Genomic DNA, 25727 nt, shown 5'->3' on the forward strand with positions numbered 1-25727 from the left:
TTTTCTGGCTACGTGGACGTGAGTAGCTTTGAGAGGCTGAGAGGGATTTTATGTTTCCTTAGTCATTTGAGTGTCTTTAGATTACACACCCTTCCATCCCATGAATACACCTAGCCTTTTCTCGGGCCTTAATTTTAATCTGTCTGTCTTCAGATGTCACTAATCTTCAGTCTCTGGTGGACATGGTACTTTTCTATCCTTGGCGAGGTTCTATGGATGATTGTGGGTCTATCACACCCACAACCTCCCTCCTGATCATTGCCCTTCCCCTTTGGGAGTTCCCCCTTGTTGGTAGAGTACAGACCAGCTCCTGCTGAGGGAAGCAGGCATCCCATTTGATTGAACAGACAGAGAGGCTATCAAGGGTAGTGTTACCCTTGTCAGTTGGAAAAGGCCAGGCTTGCTCCCTGATACAAAGAATATGCTCTGCTGCCGTTTTGATAAGGACTCAGCCTCTAGAATCTGGAAGTGCCCATCTTTTGTGAAAGTCAGTGGTATTTGAAGGAAAATGTCACATATTAGTTCCTGTTGAGTCAAAGAACAAAGAAAAATGGAACCATGCAAATGCATGGACTGCTCAGTTAATCATGGCGAGGACATTCTGACCGTTGGATGTGTAAGTATTTTTCTTTGTCCATAAGAATCTCAAATTAAAGCGTTCATGTATGGACACCCGTTTATTTTCTTCATATTATGCTTAAGGAAAAACAAAACAAAACAAAACAAAACCAAGGGTTGCCTTTTCCCTTTTTTTGTGCATGGGCAAAATGAAGCGAAACTAAGTGAGCAGAAATATAGTGACAGAGGATGGAATAGATGTCTCTTGATTCCAAGCTTGCTGCCTCCAGCACTTTGAAGCTGCTGGCTTCAGTGAAAGTTAGTGATATTTGGAGGAAAATGTCACTGTTAGAGCATGCTGTAACGTCTACGGGACCAAAGGGCTTCTGCGGCTGCAGCCTTCATGTAATGCCGTAATGTTTGGAAAAGCCTTGAGGATCTGTAATTGCTAAAGGAAGGCTATTTCGTTTGGTTCCTCCAAGAGTCTCTTAACTGATTAGGAAGAGTTCTTAGTTGTAATGAGATTTGGGGTCTGATATGAACCTTTCCACTGTACATTCCGTGTGGGGGCTCATCATTAAAACCCTGTTGAATCTACAAAGTATGCACATATTGGGGAATGGACAATGCCTATTGTAACGTCTGCAAGTAGCTGACTTTTTTTTTTTTTTTTTTTTTAAAAAAAAGCCTATTTATACGTGCGTGTATATGTACACACACGTAGATATGTGTTAACTGTTTTTCGGAGTTTTGAGCTAGTATGAACAGAATATTTATTGTGCTTGGATTTGTAATTCTAGAGGGAATCTCAACAGCTAGTCCCTTTTCCCCCAATCTGAAAAGTCAGAGAAAAAAACATTTCAAGCAGATGTTGGAAGACAAAACATTACCCTAGATGTTTACGAAGAAGATGTAGAGGAACTGGTTTTATATCTGCCTGTGAAAGACAATAGACAATTCCAGAAATTTCCCTGTCTATGTTCCAGTATCACTAAACTAGAACTCGCTGGTACTAAATGCCTGCCTATGAGGAGCATACAGCACAGAGGGGTGGAAAACTGTGTTCTCTGTAGGAAAAGGCCCTCTCACACAGGAGCGCACCCTGTCTAGTCCTAGCTAGTCAACAGCTCTTCATTTCATCTTTAATAAACAGAGTTCATTTCTTAATTTCTTGTTTTAGTTATTAGTTTTTATTATTTTACACATCGATCCCAGTTCCCTCTCTCTCCCTCCCATGTCCCCTGACCCTCCTTCCCATCCCCCCACCCACACAGGGAGGGTGATCATCAAAATCTGTCATTTAGGGTAGGGTCTAGGCCCTCCCTCCTGCCTCTAGGCTAAAGGAGTATCCCTCCATGGGGAACATGCTTCCAAAGTCCTTTTGTGCACCAGGGATACATCCTGAGTTATTTTCTTTGGATGAACTAGTCACTTACTTAGTGAATTTACTGCCAGGTGACTGAGCATGCTATTTCGCTGAAAGGTGGGTCCTGCTCACAAGTTCAAATGTATGTATATGGGCAAGTGCGGCCTTGGGGACACAGTAGGCAGTAAACATTGGCAGCAACATTATTTCATTAATTGATGGTAATAGATGATAATACATACTGGGAGACTTAGAGTTGTGAGAGAATATATAATTTTGTGTTTACCTGGGTTACCTAATATTCAAAGTAGACTAACAGAATTGCCTCATCCTAAAGAGCATCTGAACAGAAAAATAGCGGGTAGAATGAAGAGATAATCTCAAAAAAAATGAGGGGAAATATTTCTTGAAAAGTATACATCTCACAAGGAACTCTATGCCAGAAATTAAAGGAAGTCTCGAAGCTCATTGACAAAGAAGAATGACAATAACCCAATCAAAAAAAAAAAAAATTCAAAGTAGACCCAGACAGTTTTCAAAAGAAGACATGCAAATGGCCAACCAATCAATTAATAAATATTCAATGTAAGGAGTTATCAGAGAATGAAATTGAAGCCACGGTGAGCTATCATTTCACCCCAGAATGGATGGTTATTCTAAAAACACCAAACCCATCCACAAACAAAGATAGCAAGATGTGGAGAACGGGAATCCTTACACTCTGTGGAGGAACCTATGGATCTCTCAAGTAAGTAAAGTGCGATCTTATAACCCTAGATTCTCCATATTAGGTGTATCTATATAGGTCGATATAAATGAAAGGAAATCAATATCTTTAAAAGATATCCATCCCCACGTGCTCTGCCCTGTTGACAATAACCAAGATATGGAAGCAACCTAAGTACGTATTAATAGGCGAGTAAAGATAACTGGCCACATACACAATACTATGCAGTCACAGAAAGCATGAAATCCTGTCACTTGCCACCATATGTAAATACATGCATACATATATTGGCATATGTATATTCGCTACATATACACATATATTTGTATGTAGACACACACTCACGGAGCTGGAGAGTTTATATTAGATGGCCCAGGTACAGACAGATATTGCACGAGCTCACTCATCTGTGGACTCTAAAATGTTAGTCTAATAGAAGCTGAGCATAGCAAGGTTAATGGCAGAGGCTGGGACTGTTAGAGGAAGCTCATGAGAGGAATAGAAAGATTGCTCAACATGTGTTGCTGCTGCACAGTAGGGCGACTGTACATAACTCGCTCTGCATTCAAAGAGCTACAAGAAAGGGTTTTCGAATGTTTCATTGCAAAGAAATGATTAGTGGTCAAGGGAATGGATACATATATAGTTTCCTATGAATGTGTGCATTTATAGGTTTTTAATCAATAAGAACTTAATAGAACTCAGATACCCTTTGTCCTTTGAAAAAAGGAATATAATTTGATTGGCTGTGGGTCAAAAGAAGCAGCATTAGCAAAAATGGAGCCACATCTGGGAATTTTTGTGGATTCTCAGAGACAGGGGCACATTTCACATCACAACATCAACCTTTCCATTTTTATTCTTGAGAAAAAAATAAACAACAACAACAAACTTCAATATGTATGTTAGGCTAGCCTAACATTTAACACGTAGCTCAGGCTGGTCTGCAACTTCCAACTTTCTTGCCTCTGCCTGACTACTGGAAAAGCAGGCACGTACCACCCTCCCTGTTAGTGTGATGCTTGGGTATTCATCTTCAGGGAGATTTGTATGTGTTGGACTGGATCTTTAGTGCTAGAGTGGAGACTCTGGTTTCTCTTCTTCATCATCGCAGTAACCCTGCCCTTCTCTTCCTCACCTTTGGAGCTTCTGCATTTTCCTGTCCTTTGCATCGAAAAACTAAATTGAAAATTTAAATCAGAGTTGTACTAGCAATCCTATACCTCACGAAGCAATGACGAGCAACCCTTAAATAACACCCACCTAGGCATGTTTGTGGTTCTGCCCAGTGGTAACTCCAGTCTATTTTTCAGTGTTAAACTACACGATAAATAGTAGCTACAGTTTCCAAGTGTTTCATGCAAGTCAATAATGTATAGAATATGCAGTGAAGTTGCTGACCCCAAGAATATTAGCATCTAAAAAGTTAAATGTTTTACACCAGGGGCCAATGTACATTCCACAATGGTGCACTAGGGGATTCTTTACACTTTTACGTTTGTAATAATTGGTCTGGTAAGTGTCGATTTGGCCACAATCATTAATATTTATGAATGGTGGTTGCCCAGTATTTTTTGATGGCAGCATATACCACTGTGGAATTCCTTACCAATCGGTGTCCTCTTGTGTTATGAATAATGAAAGCTGTTATTTAAAACAAGCCCTGGAAGAGGGAAATATTTACAGAGGGGAAAAAAAATTAGAACTGATTTCTGATCCACGAGTTAGTTGACAGGGAGGTGAAAAAAAATACAGATAGGACTGTAAATTTTAGTTCAACATTTTCATCCATCTCAGGAAAGTCTATGCCTTAAGACAAAGTCAGAATGTTCTCTACATGAAGCTAATACTTAAATATGAATATTTGTATATTCATATATACATATGTGTGTGTTTGTGTGTGTGTGTGTGTGTGTATGAATGGGTTGTCACCTTTAAAGTGGCTTGTCATACTTTAGCTTCCGTTATCACCTTGAAACAGAGTCTCTCATGGAGAGGGAACCTCAATGCAGAACTGTTTAGATCAGCCTGGCCTGCGGCTACCGTATCTATGAAATATTTATTTGTTTGATTGTTTATCCATGTGGGAGGACCCAGCCCACTGTAGGAGGTGTTATTCCCATGCCAGGTGGTCCTGTACAAGGAAACAAGCCATAATACTTATCACAGTACTAGGAAATTAAATAAGGGCATCGCTAGCATTTGAATGCACGCCACTTAATTGTTACAATAGTCACGTCTCACCCAACAATTTATAAAGTACTTTAATTTGCCTCAATATTCTGTCTTGCTTAGCATTAAACCATACATGTAATGATAGAATTTACTAATATGTACACAAGACTTTTCATTTGTCATGTGAAATGGCTGGGTTTGGATGTGATTCTTTTATTGATCATGTTTTTGCACTAAGACATGTTTTGGTGATTTTGTTGCCACTAATGTGTTTCGTCTTTTCATCGTACACATTTAGAAGCTGTCTGTGAAATTTCTCATTTTCATGTCAGAGTATTTGTTTCAAACATTTTACTGTTTAAGCCTTCTACAGACTAGTCTGTTTTTAATTTAAAAGTTCTGTTTTTGTAATGTCATAAGAGAGAAAATTAAAATACGTTAGGAAGTTAAAGTCTTATACTAAGGCAGCTTTTCTAAAATATAAACACGCTTAAGAACTAAATGTAGTTTTGCTGTTTTTCATATATATATATATACATATATATGTATATATATTTAAAAACACTTTATTTTTGGAGATCATAAAACATTTACATCATTATTACCTTCTCTTCCTCCCTCCAAACCCTCCTGCATACCCTGACTCTCTTTCAAATTAATTATCCCCCTTTTTATCAAATGTCATTATATACATGTCTGTGTATATATGTAAATGCAACCTACACAGTCTGCAAAATGATACTTGTATGGAAAAACATGCAAAGTGATACTTGTAGGCTTTCAAGGCTGACCACTTGGTATGGGAGAACCAATTAGTGTGTTCTTCCCTAAAGAGATGGGGGCAAACGGCCTTCTCCAGCTTTTCATTCTCAGTAAGCGTGCTTGTGTTGTGATACTGTAGCATTATACATCTTGCTTGTCTCTACTCATCACTCTGCAATGGAATGCCTACTCCTATAGGATGTGTTACTAATGGCTGTCATCATATAAATGCATATTTCTTACAAACATTTAAGAATAATATGAAGCATTTTCCAAAATAGCTTTACCTTATATTCAGTAAGGTACTTGATAATTAGTAAATTTATATGATTTCTAAAGGATGGTCACTCTCTATTAGAAAAATTAAAGAATGAATGTCACAAAAATACAATCTTGGCTGTTAGGCATGCTTATGTTTTTGACACTTGTGATACAATGTTGCCATTTTCAGAATTCACATTCCAGAAATGAGCAGCTGAACACACACACACACACACACACACACACACACACACACACACACACACACAAACTCTCTCATAATGCTTAAGTAAGAATATGGTTTTGTGTTCAGTTTCTTTCACAGCTACTCTTAGTCACGTATGCAGGCTGAAGGCTAGACATGCCTGACAGCCTTCGTGAGGGCAATGGACAAGATTATTCATGCATTACATGAAGATTATGCAGTTTCTCTTCTAAAATATCAATACTTAAAATTTTGATGTAGTTTTACTAGTTTTTTTTCCTTTTGTGTTTTAACATATATTTTCATGTCTACTTAAAACAATTTCTCTTATGTTTTGAGACCGTGAAACAATTGCATTATTATTTATTATCCTCTCTTCCTCCCCTCCAAACCCTCCCACATAACCCCATGAGCTTATAATGATTAATATAGAAATGTGGCAGAAAGAAGAGACTTTGCATTTCTGCTTGCATGTAACATACAGGGCCTCCAGGTTGCTCTCTGGTTTGTAGCTATGTCTGTGTTTCCCTTAAGATTCAGATACACTGTGTCTTGATAGTTCAAATAGTAACCTCTACCCCTGAGCATAATAGTGATGTGGTTGAAAAATGTCTTGGCCTTTGTTGTTTTGTAACATAGTGTATCATTTACTGCTGTGATTTATTAACCACCTGAACACAGTTTGCCATTTCATTCATCATGTATTCTTATTTGAATAGCTTTTTATGTCATTTATTCTCCAGTTGAGACTACCATGATGAAGTCATGTATATGTGTCATTTTGTCACAGCTGATAGCCTAGTTTTTTTTTTTTTCCCTATGACTACTTGGTGACTTTTTTCCTTTCATTTAAAAATAATGTATATTTTTATTACTCGTAATTTATATTGATGAGACTATTAGAAATCAATGTCCTTCTCAAGTCTCAGAGGATATTTATGGGGCTGAGATTGAGCATGGCACCCAAGAAGGCAGAGGATAGAGCATAATTCCTCAGGGAGAAATTACAGTCAAGTCATGCGAGTTAACGTCACGGGTGAATTGAGGTTTGGGTGTTGGTTGGAGAGAGTCAGTCTGATGTGTATGTGTTCTGCAAACTCATATTTACGTCAAATGTCAGTTTCCGTAAACTTTGTGATAGTTCTTGCATACATGCCAACAACGCCACTGCCTGGGACAAGAGAGTGATTTTTATAGCTTTGCCTTAGGGCAGTCACTGTGCATAAGGTAGTGTTGAAGAAGAAGAACCTGGAAGCAACCTAAGTGCCCCTCAACCGAAGAATGATGGAGAAAATGTGGTACATTTACACAATGGGTGGAACTAGAAGAAACCATCGTGAGTGAGGTAATCTAGGCACAGAAAGACACAGAGCAAAGGATCACCAGCCTATAATTCACATCGCCAGAGAAACTAGGATACAAGGAGGACCCTAAGAGATTCATACAAGGTCCTCCCCAGAAGGGGAAAGGAGCAAGATCTCCTGAGCATATTGGGAGTGAGGGGAGAGGGGATAGGGAAGTAGAAAGAGGAAGGGAAAAGTGGGGGGGGGAGGATAACAGGAGGGATGAGGAAGGTTGAATGGGGGGGTGAATAGGGGAGAGCAAGAGAAAAGACATCAATAGAGGGAGTCATGATAGGTTTAAAGAGGAATTTGACACTAGAGACATGTCCGGAGATCCACACGGATGATCGGAACTAGGAATCTAAGCAATAGTGGAGAGGCTGCCTTAAATGCCCTTCCCCTATAATGAGATTGATGACTACCTTAAATGCCATCCTAGAGCCTTCATCCAGTAGCTGATGGAAGCAGAAGCAGACACACACAGTTAAACACTGAGCTGAACTCCTGGAATCCAGTTGTAGAGAGGGAGGAGTGATGAGCACAGGGGTCAAGACCAGGCTGGAGAAACCCACAGAAACAGCTGACCTGAACAAGGGGGGAGCTCACAGACTTCAATCTGACAGCTGGGGAAACCAGCATAGGACCAACTCAGGCCCCCTAAACGTGGGTGTCAGCTAGGAGGACTGGGCAGTCTATGGGGCCTCTGGCAGTGGAGCTAGAATGCATCCCTCACGGAAGGCCTCACCCTCCCTGGGGAGTGGGTGGGGATGGGATCTGGGGGCCGGTGGGAGGCCTGGGAGGATGAGTGGGAACTGGGGTTGATATGTGAAATAAGAAAAAAAATTAAATGAAAAAAATGTTTGTCATATATAATCCTTTTTGAAGAATAAGTGCTTTCGTATTTTATTTTTATAGCATCTTTAAAACTACAAGCTTAACTAAAATTGAAACAATCTAAGGCAGCCAGGAAGATAACCCAAGATGGCGATCAAGGTGGAGGGGAGACTATGAGAGGGCAGAGTACGCAGGCACGCAGACTCTTCCAGACTCTTCCAGTACCTTATCTCTTCGTTTCAAGCTGCATTCTTACCCATTTGTGAAAAGAGAAAACTACATGCATCTGTTGTGGTGAGGGTAGGTGGTGTGGAAATGATGCAAAGAGCTGATGATATATGTTTCAGGAAAAGAGGAGAATGGACTTTCTATTTCGCTCTGGGAATGGACTTTGTCTTTTACTCTTTGACTTCCATGTTTGGTCTGTGTGTGTGGAGCATGCGTCCATGCATGCAACCAACATCTCCAAGAAAGAAAAGCAGTTCATTTGCTGTTTCCTGCCTCTATTCTCATTGGCGTGCCTCTTGCAAACACATGAAGCTTTACTAAAGTCTCAAACAGCTTAAAATAAAAATCTCCAATTGCATCAATTGTCACTGCTCTCTTCTCTACGAACCTGACTTGAAGAGCGCATTTGTGGTTGACTTCTTGTCAATCTCCAGGAGGTAGTGTCAGCACTGCCTTGTTACTGTCACTGTGTGGAGTGTGTAACTCAGAGTAGGTGTGGCAGAATGTGGCTTCAATGGTCTCGAGAAAGCCACATTGTAGACACAGGACAAAGGGAACGTCCATTCAGAGACAAGGAATTACTTCTGAAGACGACAGTGATGATCTGTCACTGGATGGTTTCTAGTGTCTTACAATGGTCAGTGAGATCGAACTTCCGTTAAATTTCTGCTTTCCTGGAGCCTAGGGTATATGCAGGAGACCATGCTTTCCTTGACTACGTGGAAGCAGACAACAGACACGGCCTCCATCATGGTGTCTTTCCAAGTCCATCCACTGAGCTCATACGTGTGTGCCATCCTTGCTTGAAGAGAAATGTCTGGATCCTAGGTGATGCTACAATAACATTTTCCCCCTCACTGGAAATCATGACTTTTCCTAAGTTCTCCTGGTGTTCCTTGTGCCAAGTTTACATGAAAGTCTCTCTTGAGAGAGTTAAACACGTTCCAGGTAGACACATACACTGACAATTTTGCAAGGATGTTGCCATCACCATGTGCGTGTCTGGGGGGGGGGCATTGTTAGTGGCAAGGATCTAAAAGAGTTGTGTACATGTTTTCTTTCCTCTTTTCATTTTCTTTCTCTTCACACTGTGGAAGTAGGGATGAATGCTAACGAGGCAATAGTTAATCCCACCCCAGGCATTCATTTTCCCTGATTATTTGAAACCGGAGCAGCACTTAACAGCACTGACTCACCTGCCTGGGAGATTAAGTAATTAAAAGCTCAAGTCAGATATTTTTTTTTCTGCCTGCTTTTCATTTTCTTTTAGCTGGTTAGGGGAAGGAAAGGACAACAAAAAGGCCATTTTTACCTCCCAATGTCTTCCTACTGGCACTTTCTGTTGTTGAAGTAACACAAAATATTACAAAGTAGCTTAACATTCCAGGCTAATATGCGATAGCGTGGGAAGTACATGTAGCAGATAAATCACTGTTTACCTCATAACATTTATTCAGAAAGGTATAGGAAGGGCAAGATTTTGGACAAATTATCTGGATGGTTAAAAGACTTTATTAACCGTGAGTGTGTGTGTGTGTGTGTGTGTCTCAAATCACTGCACAGCCTCTCTCTTAACTGTACTCTAAACTATTACTGGTCTAATAAGAAACACCAGAGACTTCTGCTAAAATACCAATCAATGCAAAATATACTTAATGCACTTGTTGTTACTGTTCTTTTGCTATTTTTCTGAGACAGCGTTTAAAGGTAACTGTCTTTTGCCCAGTCTTGGGCACTCTCTTTTAAATGGCAATATCTTGTCTTTAAAAGTTTCCAGAAATTCTTAGTGTGCTAAGGATGCTGAAATACTTGCTCTGGGCAGCAGGGTTTTGACTAAATTTCACGTCACTAATCTCCTGGTGTTCGATTCATACTCTCGGGGCAGCGTGGTGTGTCACTCCTCTTTCTTCTCCCAGGTACTCAGTAGCATTGTGTGCGGAATGATCCTGATTGTCGTTTGATGTCAGCTTGTCACATTTGGGAGGTGATCGGGGAATCGTTGGTATGAGACACACGTTAAAATGTAGTGACAATGACCATTCATGAACTCAGACTCATGCCCCTCTTCTCTCTTCCGAATCGAAGAGATGAAGGCTGTTAAAATTATTCTCTAAGATGCCGTGTGCTCTTTAGGAGAATGTGAAATGCAGCTTTATTAGACATTCACCCAACCCGCAGGACTTGTACAGAATTTATCACCACTTCAATTCTGAGCTTTTATTGTCCGCCTTCAGCACTGCCGCCCCGGACAGCTCTCTTCCCTCCCTTTGATTTCCACAACAAAAGATGTAGATAGATCCTTTTGAAAACACATCTCACACTCAGGTGTAACCGTAGTAAACAATCTTATAACACTCATTCGTGTGTCTCACGGGATAAGGCAGCCATGGATTTTGCTGCAGGTGTGTGTGTGTGCTTTCTCTTTTCTTTGAATGGAGACGCCTAGTCCTTAATTCCCATGGCTGGCTCTCTCTTTAGCACAGCCCACTTTCTGCAGCACACCCCAGGACAGTTGCAGGTAGTGAGGGGGATGTTTTGAGATAGAGCTTGCTTCAGCACTCTGTCCTTGCGGGCCAAGCTGCTTCAGAGAACGCCAGGCAGTGTAGAGGTGTAGGTATATAGCAGTGCTCTGCGGCAGATGGACTTGCAAATAGCATTCGCCCAGAGCGTCCCACTTCATATCAAGAAACACGTGCTGTGTAGCCTACTTAGTATGCTGACATTTCACAGTTGATATTCTCGCATATTTTCCCCTTCAGTTGATGGGCAAGGATGGGAATCGAGGTGCCCTTTTCAAAGAAAACATCTTTATTGCTCCCTCCATCGCTCCTTTCTCTCTCCATTCTCTCGTCCGTCCCCCCCCCCCCTTGGCTTGTGAATGGTGACTATACCAAATCTATTTGATGAAATTCTCTTTGCTTTCTAACTGCATGTGCTCATTAACTGGTGGTGGCTTCCCGGTGCTGGGAAGATGCCGGACAGGTCTCCGTTTGCATCATTACCTGTTGACTCTGGGATCGCTACCTTTGAACATATGTTTTGCCTATGTTGTAAAAGTGATTTTGCGCCATGTTCCGTTTCTTTACTTTTGCTAGTTTGATCGCACGCGTTGCAAGACTTAAAACTATCACAGGAGTTGGTGCTAAAACAACCCCAGTGGGCAGCGTGATGATATCCAATATGGTACTTCCAAAGTCTCGGCAGTAGAAAGCGCTATCCAGTTCAGTGAATGATTGTAGTGGAGACAGTGCTTATGTGAAGATGAGCGTGAACCTATGAAGGAGCAGAAAGGGGGTTTGCAACGAGTTTGCGCTTTAGGGAGGAGGCCGTTTTGAGGTTTCTGTAGCTCCGGCCCTTCGTGTCACCTCTCTTTGGTTTCCGGACGAATTGCTATCAGAGGTTCAAGATTAACTTGCAGAAGAGATAATTTTGCCTTCTATTTATAGTGAGTTATGAAGATGACAGGGGCAGGCTGGAAGGTAGATCAAATAACTTTTGTTACAGTGGAGGCAAAGGGTGGGCTTTGCTAGAAGTGAGCGGGAACGTCAGGGGCGGGTGATCACTTATGGTGGTGACGTAATGGGGACATCAGCACATGCAGATGCCAAGAGAAACATGCAGGTGTATGCTCACATTTTGTTCTCACAACCCTCCAGTGCAGAAACTCTTATTTCTCCTGTTAGGCTGGGGAGAGAGTTTGGTCTTGATGGGAATGGCTTTGGTTTTAGGCTTTGGACCATAACTGGGCCTCTTTTACAGAATGAGAGTCACAGCAGGTTTATGATTTCTACAACTGTGGTGAGATATTAAGTATATTTCATCCACTTCAGTTCAGGTAGTCTGTTATGACAGAATAAGATGAACTTAGTAATGGTCTTGCTCATAAAGCCACCAACAGAGCTAAGATTAAAACTCAGATTCAATCCACTCAGGAGCTGAAGGCCTTAATCTACATGCTGTTTGTTTTTTGTGAAATTTCCAAAAACTATTGTGTCTCATGTCTCTAGCTTAGAACATAGGGTAGAAGAAAAAAAAATCCTGATTCCTGTTTTTCCCATGATGCTGAAACCTGGGCTTTTTTTACACTTTGAAACATTCTGTAAGTCTTCTAAAGTAGGCACTATGCATGTGTCTCTTGCAAATACAAACCCACACCACACCAATCAAACACACCAAGAAAATAAAAATCAAAACACCAAAACCCAAAGGAAAAAAATGTAAGGGAAGATGTAAAAAGTAAATGATCTAAACGTTTGAGTTAAAAACAACTCATTGGGCTTGCTAGAGAGAGAGGTCTGTGAATCATCTTGCTTGTGGCAATCATTTATTTTATTTGGTTCTATTCTTTGTTAAATGCAATAAATGGTGCAGATGTTACCATGTGGCTTTGTAATGCAACGAATCACAGGGATTTCCTGTATGTATGACTGTATCTTCTCCCCCCCCCCCCCAGTTTCTTCTCCTGAGGTATGAGGGTGTCTTTATCATTGTCTCAAGGATGGCTGTTAGCCCATCTTTCCCTGGGTCTCTAGAATTCGTTCCAGCTCGTTTCTTCAATCTGGGCAAACATCCCTTCCTGAGACTAAGTGGCTCAGGTGTGGCTGGAGTAATTCTCTGCTGTCCCAGTCTGTGAGATGGAAGTAGGGGTGGTTCTTTTTCTTTCTGCTAAGTCATTCCTAAATGAGGACAGTTAGTTGGAACCTTCACTAATACCTTCAGCCCAGTTGCTTCTCCTAATGATTACGGAATTGAACCAGACCACCGCTCTCCTCCAATTTCTATCTGCCGTTTATATAATTTTTAAATCTTATTCTGTGTCCTGTCTTATAATGTGATGTGGTGGGAAATCAGCTTTGACATATGAGGTGCTTGACTATCCTGTGGAATGTATATGTATATCTTAAATAACAACTTATACTTAATGTCTGGAGTAAAGCCATGTGCTGAATTTTAAACAAAGGGTGGAGAAAAAATTCTTGGATCAGAAAACAAATAGCAAAACAACCCCCAAACACATAAAAAAGAAGATAGAGGCTGGCTATCACTTCATGTTTGTATGAAGTGTGTCTGGTCCTCAAGGCACTGATTAATTCTTAGCTGACCATGATAGACTATTTTTAAAATATCCCATGGTACCTTGTTATAATAGTTAGACACCATATGAAGTGATTTTGTTATTAGGAAGGTGAAGCTATTTAAAAATTTGTCTTCACACTCTCTCCACATCTCCATGTAAAATATTTATTGAATGCTTATTTTATGCCAAGTGTGGGGATAGGTGTTAGGTAGGTGGTGTCAATTGATAAATATGATGGTCACGATTGATGTTTTTTAGGGAGCATTATTTGTTTTGAAGACATTAAAACAATAGTCAAGCAAGTACCAAGTACCATAATCATAATTTTAGTAAGTGTGAGAGTTACATAGATGAATGAAGGGGATAAAACTGTGATGGCTCATTAAATAGTTAGAGAAGGCTTCTTTGGAAAATCCACATTTATATTGAGACCGCTGAAGTTGAGAGACAAAGGAAATATGCTGTGAAAGTAGAGAACTCGGCAGAGAACAAGAATTATGCTGATGTCCCCAAGGAAGGCAAGGGCATGTTTTTACATGTACAGAACTGGGCAACTATCCCAGAGCTGGAGAAAGGGGAGCCAAGGGGATACTTGGGGCCATGTTGCGCCTAGAAAAACAGGCACAGCTTCACCAGACTTGGGTTATGAGTTTAGGTCTTGCTCTAGCCATAGCAATAAGCCGTAAGACAGCAAAGGATGAGGATGGCAAGGAGGAAACGAAAATGATTGATGCTGCAAGGAAATCTCTTCTCTAAGAGATGAGTTGTGGGTAGCAAGAGTTGAGGAATATAATTCTGGCTGGTTGGTGGGTTCCCAGCCAGCTAGCACAGGCCCACCTATATACAAGTAAATGCTTCCTGGAGGAGGAGACCATGCCAGATTCTCATCTCTAAGGGCAGAAATACTGCCTTACCCTGGCAGGATCTTTTAGTCCAGATAGAAAGCTCTAAACTCCTACAATGACTGGACATAGAGAACAAAGATTTCTGCAGTCTTGATATCAAAAGGAAATACATACATGTAATCTGAAATCTGATAGTATTAACTTGGAGGTAGGTATTAATCTAACTATGAGCAGAAATAGCTTCTGCAAAATCACAGTTCATACATCTGAGTCACTTCATATTTCTTCTGACTTTTAGTATGATTTATGTGAGGCAGGGCAATTAGACAAGGTGATTGGGTATAAGGTCATCTCTGACGGGTATGCAGAGCCTGTGCACACTCCCTCTCGCTTTGTAATATGTTCACCTTCACATGAGAATCTTTATTTTGCTCTGAAGATATCACAAGGAATTTCTTAAATGCCAAAAGAATTTTTTTTGAAGTGAACGCAACTTCTAATTTCATTTTGAATTAAAAATCCATCAGCAGTTACAAAACCTGACAATAACAACAAGTTAAGGCTCCTTGTCGTGGGGGGAGGGCAGGGGATACCCTTCAAGGAATTAAAAAGCCAATCGTCTTGCAGCAATAAACACTTGCCTGCATTGCTTATGTGTGGCATTCTGCTTGCTGAAGAGGCTTGGATCAGCGTCTGGATTTCATCTGTGTAGATGAATTAAGTGTTGCTAACTGCTTGTATCGTCAACTGTGCATTTTTTGGTAGGGGTTTTTGTCTTGAATGCTTGTGTGTGTGTGTGTGTGTGTGTGTGTGTGTGTGTGAGATTAAAGCATCACTGTGATGAATTTTATTGTTACATTAGGTACAGTCTGTCCTTTCCAGTTATGTCCACTTTTTTCACTGTCAGTGTGGCTACCATAACATTAAATATGACCAGAGGTAAATGTTAGTATAAACCTACGTCTGCCACTGCTGTTTTACAGTAGAGTAATTTTGCTTTTATCTCCTTTGATTTTTTATGCTGATATGGGTTGCAGCAGTATTTGCCTGCAGCCTCTCTCAACTTTTCCTTTTAATTAAAAAGCCTAATTGGGAGTAATAAAAACTTCCAATTAAGCCTTTTAAATAAAAACCAAATGCTGAAATTGGCTGTAGCTGAAGACGGAGGCTGGGGCTGACATATTCATTTTGGAGGGATCTGTTGCTGCAGTACTGTTCTGTGGTGCTCAGGTCTAACCTGAGACCTGTATTAGGAGCAGCATACTTGATAGATGCCCAGACTGTATAGTTGAGCAGTTAGGGCCCCTCCCGCTACTCTTTTGCAGGGTTGGGGATAAACTGTCTTTTCAGAGGCTGAAGAGTTCTAGAGAGACAGCAAACGAGAGTCTAATGTTGGAACAGATGACAAACTATCTTAGTCTATGTGTTACTATTGAGGTAGGAACCGTATACCTAAAATTCGGTATACATGCAGTTTTTTAATACTCTCTCTCCTTTCGTTTATTTCACTAAAGTTATACGAAAGGCAAAGCCCTGCTCCAGAGCCTTCGATGACACCATTTAAACTCGAACAGATTGCTGCACAGTTTGATCCTAGTATACTAATTGAATGATAAGAGACTAAAATAAACTTTCCACACTACTAGAAGTGTGTAAATAGGTGGTGTTCTGGGATTTGTCTGCAAACATAATCTTTTAATGTCAACTTTAAATCCCATTAGCTTGCAGTTTTATTTGTCTTTGGTCATGCAGTAAGGGTATGGAGAGCGCTGAACTAGGAAGGTGGGCTTGTAGCTTTGTTTTAAGATGGACTCTTCCTTGTCTATTTAGAGTTGGAGGCAGACACTTTCTATTTCTGAATATCTCAGGTAAGCAAAGTAATTTTAAAGTGACCTTTCACATTATGGGCATCAACTCCTGACCTACCATTCTCCACCTTCCCTGGGACCGGAGTATCTCATTGAACCCAAACTAGGCTGGAAGCCCTGAGCCCCAGAGATACTTCCGCTAGCTCCCATCCTCAGTACCGGCCGGCCATTACGAGTGCCTGTGGTCATCTCCAGTGCTGGGTGTTGGGATCGGAGCTCATGGTCTCATTATTTTAAATATATATTTTTATTTTATTTAGAAACGATCTTATTTGACATATCAATCCCAGTTTCCTCTCTCATCCTCCCATGCCCCCCACTGACCCCCCTTCCCACCCCCCATCCACTTCCCAGGGAGGGTGAGGCCTTCCATGGGGGATCATCAAAGTCTGCCTGAATAATTGAATGTCAGTGCAGGATTCCTCAGCAGCACTTTCTTACAGCATTCACAAGACCTTCCCAGGTTCGAGCCAGATGGGAGTCTCAGCCCTGAGAGGAGGAAGAGGACAGGGAGTCCCAGCCCTGGCCAAGGAGCTATTTGCAACTGGAAGTATTTTCCTCTGTAATAAGTCTATTTGTTTAGCTTCACTTTAGTATATGTCCACATATGTCTTAATGTAGAACAATGGTTTTTTATTTTCCTTTAGGGTAAATAATATGTTACCTGGCCCTGATGGTATGTACACTGTACTCTATGATTAGTCTATCACATTGTGATTGTTAGTTCAAATCCCAAGAGGTGAACCTGTGCTTTAGATTCAGCAGTGAGACAATTTATTTTTTCTATTAACCCAGGCTCCCATAACAACATATATACAAATAATAACACAGATTAGCTTTTGGTCACGGAACAGAGCTGCCTAGAATTCTGCCATAGAGTGACATAGTGAAAGGAATTTAAGCTGATGCTGATGGAGATTTCTATATCCTTTGAACCTTGCTGAGACAGAAAACACCTTTTCATTCGTGAACTCAAGGTTCATCTAGCCCTTTTACTATTTCCAGAAAGTCACTGTCAGTGGACGTTTCCCCAAAGATACAATTCTTAATTTCAGCGTTAATATAACTCGAACAATTTGTAATGTCGACAACAGACTTTCTTTGTCAAACTCCTAGACCTCATTGTCACTCTATCATGTGTTTTACGGTAAACATATTCATAATTTCACAAAGCTACAGTTAAGCATTCAGCTTCAAATAAATGTCTGCTTGTTACACTAACTTTATGAATTACTCCATTATCAAGGATATAAATGAAGCAGGTACCTTGCCATTTTTTTTTGTTTCCTTCACAAAAAGAATAATGTACTTGAGCAATGAATTATAAGCCTCTCATCACTGACTTCTGAAGGCACAAGGAAAATCTCTGCAGTAGAACCATCCCTCATAGTCACTATTCAAGAGATTATGTTTTATAGATGAGCAGATGCAGTGTATTTAAAATGGTTCTCTTTTTTTTTTTTTCTCCTGCCATGTTTACCATCTCTAATACTTTACTGGACACACCGAAATGACCTAGAAGCAAATCATTTGAGTTCATGGTTCCCGGTTCTCAGTCTCTAGGCTCACTGCCACAGCGTGTGTAGTTGATTGGATAGAAGCTAACTTTCCTGTGGTTGTGCATGTCATAGTTTGTCTCTGTTCACATTTACCTACTCACTCACTGACTTCCCTAGCCAATAGGATTCTTTCTCACAGTTGGATTCAGATAGCTTGGTGGTAACTTGTTGGGAGATGCCATTCTGTAAATATGTTTCTCGTATTGGTTAATGAATAAATAAAGCACTGTTGGCCAATAGGAAAGTAAGATAGACGGGACTAGGAGAGGAGAAGAGAGGAAGTGGTAGGGAGGAGTCAACATGTAGAGACTTGAGAGAACAGAGGTCCGGGCCCTCTCTCCAGTAAGATGAGACCACGTGGAAATACTTAGATTAATAGAAATGGGTTAATATTTAAGACAGAGCTAGCCAATAAGAAATGCTAGTAATAGGCCAACAGAATTATATGTAATACAGTGTCTCTGTGTGTAATTTGGGGCTGGCATGGCCCTGGGACCAGGCAGGTGGAAAAACTACTCATAACAATAACTTGTTCAACAATTGTAGCCATTAATTACTTTACAATGTGCACGTTTTAGGAGACATTATTACTAGACACAGTATCATGAGCTATAGAATTGCACCTTGTTCAATGGAGTTCTTCACCCTCTTTCTCCAACAACATAGGCTTTTCATTAGAGAAGTTGAACCTAGGGTCATGAATTCCCAACATGTTAAAAGGAAGTTCACGAGGCAAACTCTCCAAAGCAGTCTGAATTAATCCGAATACCATGTTCAGCAGCAGAGTCTGTAGACACTGGCCTTCTGAATGAAAAAGACACAGATTCTATAAAATTGGAATATGGTGACATTTTATGTTGATTACTTTCTCATGATAAATACCTGCTAATATATTGTCTGCTTTTGTGATTAAAATTACATTAAAAGGGTACAAACGTGTTCCTTGCAGGAGTGATATGGTTATTTGGCTTGTGCCAATCAATCATCCATTTATAAGCCCACTCTCTACCCATTTTTCCTTACCATTCTATGATAAGCTAGAGTTTTGTCAGTGGATTGTTATTTCCATAATTTTTAAATTTAGACTTTCTTATATTATGAGCTGACATCCCCAAAACAATAGAACAGTTATAGGCTCCACCCACTTTTTTATTTTTATATTTTTATTATTTCATTAGGACTCAGGTTGTCGGGTGAGTTTTATTTGAAATGTGAAGTCCTTTGAAGACTTCCTTCATTGTTTAAAATTATCACCCCATGATCTCGTGCTTCTATTTTCCCTGTTAATATGCTTATTTACGATATGATTAGAACAAGCTATAAAATAGTGTAAGTAGAATGTTCCCTGGAAGGTTTCATGGAATTATATATTTATCAGAAGGTGAGTACACAGGAAAGGAAATCAGTGAAAAGAAGCATAGCTCCATCTGCCCTGATGGTTTGGTTTAAAAATGCAGTGATTAGGTTAAGAGGTAGTAGTTACAGAAGGACTTGCTTTTGAAAAGCCAGGTGCTAATGAATGATGATTATCCCTGAAACTGCATCCTGAAACCTTTGTTCCTTTAACTTATCATTATAAAATATAAGTGGACTCATCTAGGATCACATTTTACCAAAGCTGATAAAGTACGTGTGTGTGTGTGTGTGTGTGCGCGTAAGTGTGTGGTGTGTGTATGCGTGTGTGTGTGTGTGTGTGTGTGCGCGTAAGTGTGTGGTGTGTGTATGCGTGTGTGTGTGCGCGTGCGTGAGTGTGTGGTGTGTGTGTGCGCGTGCGTGCATGTGTGTGTGTGTATGCATGAGTGTGTGTGGTGTATGTGTGTGTGTGTGTAGTGGGGTTATAGAGGATGGTGATGTTCTTGATTAGGTGTTCTTGGGCAGGTTGTTTTAAAACACCATTTAAAATCACTGTAGTGAAAAGGATGCTGCCATGGAACAAGAAAGATTGGGTTTATATTGTGTCCACTGATGATCACTGATTATATCAATTCATGATTTCTGTTGGTGCTCAGAAGACACATGGCATATTCAAAGACAAATGCATTGCTAGTTCCTCGTTGCTGGGATTCTGCACTTTTTTTTTTTCTTTAAAGATCTTGAGACAGTGGCAAAAACTTGAAAACAGAATGAGGCTGACTCGTTGTCTTCGGGTTGAATAAGCATACAGAGGCTAGTAGAGGTGTTTTATCCTCCAGAATGTTCTTTACTGACCTGTATCTACTCATAGGTCTTCCACTGTTACTGAACATTATTTAGGCTAGTGGCACTTAAGCCTCTTTAGTTCCCAGAATCCCTCTCCCTTTTTAAAAACAACCAAGGGCACCAGAGACTCGTTGCTTATTTAAATCATATCTGCATTGATGATTCCTTCTGTTTTACCTTTTAAACTCAAAGTCTTTTAGAAACAGAGCAACCACTCCTGAACATCCTAGGATGAACTTTACATTTGTTGGTATTCTTCCTTGAGGGAGAGAAGGAACGGCTGGACAATGATGTAGACTTGAGAAGTTGGACTTGGTCACCATGGGAAGCAGTGAGTTTTGCAGTTTGAACATTGATACCAACATTTAGTAATAGCTTAAACTTAACCAGTTTCTTTCTTCTTACGAAGCCTTAATTCCCAGTTTGTAAAACAGGGCTAGTAATATTCACTTCATGATGCGATCCTGTTGACTATTTTGTGTAACTTCTCCTGTGAAGATACAGAGAAATATTTACTCACCTCAGGTAGAAAGGGCACTACTCACCTCAGGTAGAAAGGGCACTATGAACACATCAAAGAAAAGATTCTGTCCATGTCTAGTTTAGTGAGCCAGGGAGTTCACTTCCAGAACCATGGACAGCTCCCAGGGAGCTGAACCACCCAGACATCTTCCTGAGACAACTGTTTCCTCCTTATAAAGTGGTGACTTGCATCTCAGGGTGTAAGGGGCTGGGAGGGGGACGCTTGGAGGTCTTTTGAGCCTCAGGAGTCTTCCCTCCCTTGATGGAGGAGTATTATGATTTCCTGAGGATGTCCTATGGATCGCCACTGCTGCATGGCTCTGCTTGAGCATGGGGGTGGTCTCGTCCAAGCTGGCGGTGGTGGGCAGCTCCACAGTGTTGTAATCACTATATTTATTGTTATTCTTCCTATGCCGTGATGTGCTTATAACATGTGCGGACTCTCTATCTAGGGTGACCCCGTTCTGCAGTAATACATATTGTTGAGAAAAGCTTTTCTCATTTAGAATATTGTCATTAGGTTACAATCTCACTGGACTTACATGTGCCAGTCAACAGTTGTAAAGCTTTGAATCTTTATGGTAGGAACTTAGTTTCCAAAGGCTCTGCCATCACTACTTCTATCAGAAAGGTTCTGAGTGCTTGGCAACTTTCTGTAGACTCTGGATCCTGGAAGAGTATAATAACAAAATGTACGACTCATATTATTGGCTATAACAAGTAATTTGTTTAAGATTTTCACAAATTTTGTAGATAAGAGACACAACATTTACTGACTATGAAGTAAGAACACAAGCACTCGAGGAAAAGGTGTGGTCTTGGGATATACAAAATCTTTTTTGTGACTTCACTGGCAGCTAATAAAAGTGAATTTATCATGTTTTGCTGAACCTTTAGTATTAAAGGTTTTGTTTTGTTTTGGCTGGTGGACCTTAAAAACTTTCATAGAATAATTTATCAACCTATTTGTTTTCCAGGCAGGAGTTTACCCTTAGGAAATATATTCTAAGGGCTTGGCATTTTATCTTGTTTTCAGATCGTGGTAGAAATGAGGTAAGAATGAGAGCAGTATATAAGAGGCTTATAGTGGGCATGGAATTATGAGGAAGCAGATTCTTACAAGGACTGTGGGAAGGGAATTGTGGGGGAGGGGATGAGGTAGTAACATGCTCTGAGTTTTATCATTTTCTTGTTGCAGTCTTCAGTCATTGTACTCTAAGCTCTGACTGCATTTGGAGACAGTTCTTGCCTTCTGAAACAGGTTCTTACTATGTAGCCTGAGGCAGGAACTCACTATGTAGAGCAGGATGACCTCAGACTCACATTGATACATACACTTTTGTTTCCCAAATGGTGGGATTAAAGCCAGCTGGCTACCATGCCTGGTTGGAGACAGACTTTTAAAGAGATGATTACGGCTACATGAGGTCCTATAAGAGGGTCTAATCCAATACGACTGGTGCCTGAGCAAGGTGAGCATGGACATCTGGTAGTGCAGGTGGGTGTGGTGTGCATTCTAGAAGGGCCTGGAGCATTCCAGAAAGGCCTGGAGCTGAATCTGATATTTCTTTCAGTTTTCAGATTGTTTGGGAACAAATTTAAGGACAACTTTGGGAATGCAATAACTGGTGAAGATATTTGGATACGAAAGTTGAAGCTAGCTAGGCAGCGGCGGCACACTTCTTTGATCCCAGCACTCAGGATGCAGAGACAGGAGGACCTTTGTGAGTTTCAGGTCAGTCTGGTCTACAGAGTGAATTCCAGGTCAGCCAAGGCTGCACAGAGAAACCTTGTCTCAAAAAAAAAAAAAAAAAAAAAAAAATACCCCAAACAAAGAAAGAGAGAAATCTGAAGCTAGATGTGTATTCTCGGGAAGCTAGACGCAAGGATAAGAGTTATTGGGATTATTGATAATAGTTTAAAATTAAGAATAAACCTTAATGGTGATTAACGGCAGACAGATTCGAGACAGCCTCCAGTGTGCAGTCTCCCGTGGACCCTGTGCAGCCATCAGCAACAATTCTATGATCGCTACAAAGAATGGAGCGCTGGTAAACGGAATGCAGAGGCCACCTACACTATGGCAACTGGATAGGCCGAGCCTGGGGAGAATGTGACAAGTGAGAGTCACCTGCCCAGATTTCTACGCAACAACAACAACAACAACAACAAGAGCTCCTATCACAGATTTATTACTAGCTTTCTTGTTTTCTGACCCATTCCAGTGAATATGTACAAACGTGACCAAATTATAGTAATTAGCTTATTCAAAATATTTATCATTTCTTCTTGGTAAAACATTTAGAACACTGATTTTAGACATTCTTCATTTTTATTAGTTTTAGGGTGGTAAACCAAATAACAGATTCCATTATGGCATGCTCATGACATCAGCAGTCACTGTTTCTGAACCAGAGGACGCGCAGCGGTATACCTTTATCTGTAGACACATCTTACAAAAACAAGTCAGAAGAAAAAAAAATACAATTCCCTTTACTTCTGCCCTCCAGTTTCAGTTCAGTGGTCAAATTCTTACCTGCCCTCGGCCTGCCCGCAGAGCTGTGATCTGAGCGATCCGGCTTACCCCATTTCTCTGCTTGCGACGCCGAGGCTCAAACTCGTGCCTTCGAAGCCCTGCTCTGCAGCGAGGATGGATGAGAAAAGCGGAAATTAGCAGCAGCTGCTGTAACAGCCACCTCTCGTCTTTCCAGGAAGAAGACGGACAGATGTGCCTCTGTATTTCATTCATTTATTCAACACACGTGTCTCTAGGGCTTTAGGTTCCTGGCACTGTTCTGGGCAAGAGTTAAGGCACCAAGCAGGAGCCTTTGCTGGCATAAACAGCATGGTCTTGTAAAAGGTACCACACTCAGCCCCAAAGCACATGGGCTTACAAGCGGTCCGACACTCAGCAACTGTTCATTTATTCATCCGTATTTTTATTTTTTATTTTTATTATATATATAATATATATACATACGTACATATATATATATATACATACGTACATATATATATATATATATATATATATATATAATTTTATTCTACATATCGATCCCAGTTCAAGTTACACAGGGGGCAATGTCATGCTGTCATACAAGTTTATCCTTGTATGTAGGCAGCATGCCCATCACTTCAAGTACTTTATCGTTCCATTGTTACGGTGATAACATTCAAAAGGCTCAGTTTAGCTATTGTGACAGAAGCGCAGTGTTCACCATGTTGTTATGTGTAGTGGGATATTTACGTTGTCTCCTTCTGTGGCACAGATCAGCCCATTGGGGGTGGAGCCAGAGGCAGAAGTGACCTGGGGAACTAGGTCGTCGGAGGAGCGCGAAATGCGGAGGTGGGGGGAGGGTGCTCTCTTGCAAGCTGCTTGGGGACAGGAGGCATTCTTGGAAGCAGGAACCTGCTGGTGTTCACCTGTCTATGTTGTGAGTTATTTCTCCCTGAATAAACATCTGGTCGGCCTAATTGTTTATCCAGATCCTTATCTAACCGAGATAGTTATTGACCCCAGTGACCCTGTTGTACGGAACTTCTGAAAGGAATCGGAGCAGAGATAACCTGAACACATGCAGTAGGGTCATGTGACCACACCAGGAGAAGGTCATCATCTGCAGGCTAAGGAAGAGAGTTCACGGAAGGAAGACACTTTACCTGAGATTTATTGCCCTCAACACTATGAGTAAATTGCTTTCTGATATTCAAGGCACATCAGTGTGGATTTATTTATTTATTATTAACTAAGCTGGTGCTTGCAGCATCCGGGGACGGGGAAGGTCAATCTATGTTCCAGAAGTTCTTTTGAGGTCAGGAGTGGCAGATTTTCTGTCTTTGATTAATCCCACTGTAGCTCCTGTCTTGGGTCCGTGTTCTTGACTCTGATTTGTGACTGCTGACTGGATGGATGATAAATGCCGTCAAAGCTATAGCTGGGATGGGGGGTGGGGACTCTTGAACATGTTGTTAGCATTAAATATGAACTTAATCCGCTCTGCTGAGAGTAATTTTCACGAGAATCTCTTTGTTTTCAATAACACTTGCATGCATTCACAGGCATCAAAATTCACTTGGTCATTTGTCTTACAAATGACTTTTGATTGACCTTGGAGTTTTAAACAAGCAACCAGGCTTTTGCCCTAGTAGTTGTTTTGCTATTAAACACCTTGTTGTAAATGTTGCAAGCTGAATTGGAATAAATATAAACTTCCTTAATTGAGTTAGGTTTTATTAAAGTTATAGGACTATGGATAATTAAGTCAAGAACAATAAACTGCATGGGATTCTAGTGGGGGAAAAATCAATGCATGCAAATCCTATTGCTGTTTTTTTCCTAGAGATGCTAAATTAGGGTCTGCAGACTGCTTTGGTATGCTAAGTTTGGAGCCTCTCCTTTAACTAGTGTACATTAACAGAGGGCTTGTTTTAAAAGGTACTGGAGATGGCTTTAGATAATGACCTTAGTCTTGCTTTCTGTTTTTCTGGATAATGATGCTGCACTCCGAAGTATTTCAAAAAGGAGAGACAGTCACACCACTGGTTTTTCTTTCTTTCTTTTTTTTTGTTTGTTTTTTGTTTTTTCTTTGTCAGATCCCTTTAAGCAGCAGTGCTTAGAGATTTGGAATTAAGCAAATAGAATAGATGGTAAATAATTCCTTTAAATAGGCTTTAGTAAGATTTTGTTTTTTTCTGAAATAGTGATCATTTATATTCTTTAGTCATTGGGTATGGTTAGAGTGATTACATTATTAAATCTTTTGGAACTAGTTTGAAGTTTGAGAAGACACAGATTCATCTGTCATCTTTATTTCTACAGAAATATTTTGAAAATGTGTAGAAGAACATTTACTTCTACTATCTGGGTCATGTATTATAGGATATGATTTGTATTTAGGTAAACAGAACATCTAAATAGAAAGCCATAGAATATAATCCTAAGAAAAGCACACAAGAGTTGGTGTGGGAACCCTTGCAACTAAAACGTCACAGGAAAAAAAATATCAGGATGCACTGTGTATATAAATTATGCACACTTACCTTTTCTCTGTGTACTTTTTAATTTTGGCCATTGGTCTTCTTCCCCATTCTCTTTCTCCTCTACCCTTTCCCTCCTTTCTCCTTTTTTACTTGGCAGCCTGGTCACAGGATTTTCTCAGGGTCCTTCAGGTGCACAGCAAGTTCAGCATTCCTGA

This window comes from Phodopus roborovskii, unplaced genomic scaffold, assembly GCF_943737965.1.
Source record: "Phodopus roborovskii unplaced genomic scaffold, PHOROB, whole genome shotgun sequence".
Taxonomy (NCBI): domain Eukaryota; kingdom Metazoa; phylum Chordata; class Mammalia; order Rodentia; family Cricetidae; genus Phodopus; species Phodopus roborovskii.